The 1262-nt window shown below is 43.7% G+C and overlaps 1 non-coding gene across 1 annotated transcript; it reads left to right on the top strand.

Annotated features, from left to right (window-relative positions):
* Positions 1 to 218: 218 nt before the first annotated feature.
* Positions 219 to 382, top strand: LOC115869614. Its single transcript, XR_004046282.1, has one exon. It is a non-coding gene; the product is annotated as a U1 spliceosomal RNA (small nuclear RNA).
* Positions 383 to 1262: the final 880 nt, after the last annotated feature.

Raw genomic sequence — 1262 nt, 5'->3', positions numbered from 1 at the left:
GATTTAGCCTGAGCAAGTGTACAATGCAAAAGTTAATTGTCTAAAATATATCCCTATGATATTTTCTTCTGTGTTCTTTCTCAGATTCGCACGAGTTATGCTCTAATTGAGCAGCTCCGTCTTCTTCATCATATATGAAAGATCACACACAGAGTGCTCTATGATCAGTTATCAGAATAGGAAAAAAGTATGTGCTGGTTTACCAACAGATTAAAAGACAAATTACCTGGCAGGGGAGATACCATGATCACGAAGGTGGTTTTCCCAGGGCGAGGCTTATCCATTGCACTCCAGATCTGCTGACCCCTGCGATTTCCCCAAACGTGGGAAACTCGACTGCATGATTTGTGGTAGTGGGGGACTGCATTCACACCCTCCCCAGATGAAAAAAGAAAAAGAAAAAAATCTATCGCCAAGTCGATTATGACTCATAGTGACTCTTGGACAGAGTAGAATTACCTCATGATGTTTCCAAAGATCCAGGCTTTACCAAACTAGATTGCTGCATCTTTCCTCTGCAGTGTGGCTGCAACCACCAAGCCATTTAGCCTCTGTGCTCCCCTGGCTCCTTGTACCACAGTATGTGAGGGCACCTCTACAAAAGGTCCTGGATGGAAATGTGTATCAACTATTGAATGGGAAACACATTTGCTCTGCAAACATTCACCCAAATCATGATAGAAGGCTTCCTAAAAAGAGAAAAAAGATCATGAAACAATGGAATGAAAAGATAACAGAATTTTCCTATGAATTTTTTGAAACCTCCTTGTATTTATACCTGTCAAAACTTGATGGCTGCTATATTGCATCCCTCTTAGGAAATGTCTAGGGGAAAAAAAGAAGAAGAAATGTCCAGGAAGTTAGTGGGCAGAATTTCCAGCAGTGTGTCTGATCATGTATTTTATTAAAAGAGAGATGGCCTGATGTTTAAATTACTTTGATTCTTGAGCAGTGGCTAGTTGGACGATTGGTGACCAGGAGGCCTGGGAAAGAGGCGTGTGGATGGAACTTTCTGACTGGTCACAGAGCATGAAGCTGTCCGTGTCTCAGTGGAAGGCCAACCTGAGGGCATTCACTCTACGGGAGGCCCTTTGTTATCGCCCGGACAAAATGACCTCTCCTGTGAAAAGATCATTAGTCTTTCCCCCTGGAACACCAATACTTGCTCAGTGGACCCTCATCCACAGTAGTCCTGGGAGCATTGCTCAAGATTATGGACAAATTAAACGCCCTCCCCAAGGCGAAGCTGGCCTCTGCGGCTT

Source organism: Echinops telfairi, unplaced genomic scaffold (genome assembly GCF_000313985.2).
Source record: "Echinops telfairi isolate 266 unplaced genomic scaffold, ASM31398v2 ScPeMD7_31;HRSCAF=116, whole genome shotgun sequence".
NCBI classification, from domain to species: Eukaryota; Metazoa; Chordata; class Mammalia; order Afrosoricida; family Tenrecidae; genus Echinops; species Echinops telfairi.
The sequence above is the reverse complement of the archived record's forward strand: the minus strand, read 5'-3'. Positions and strand labels throughout refer to the sequence as shown.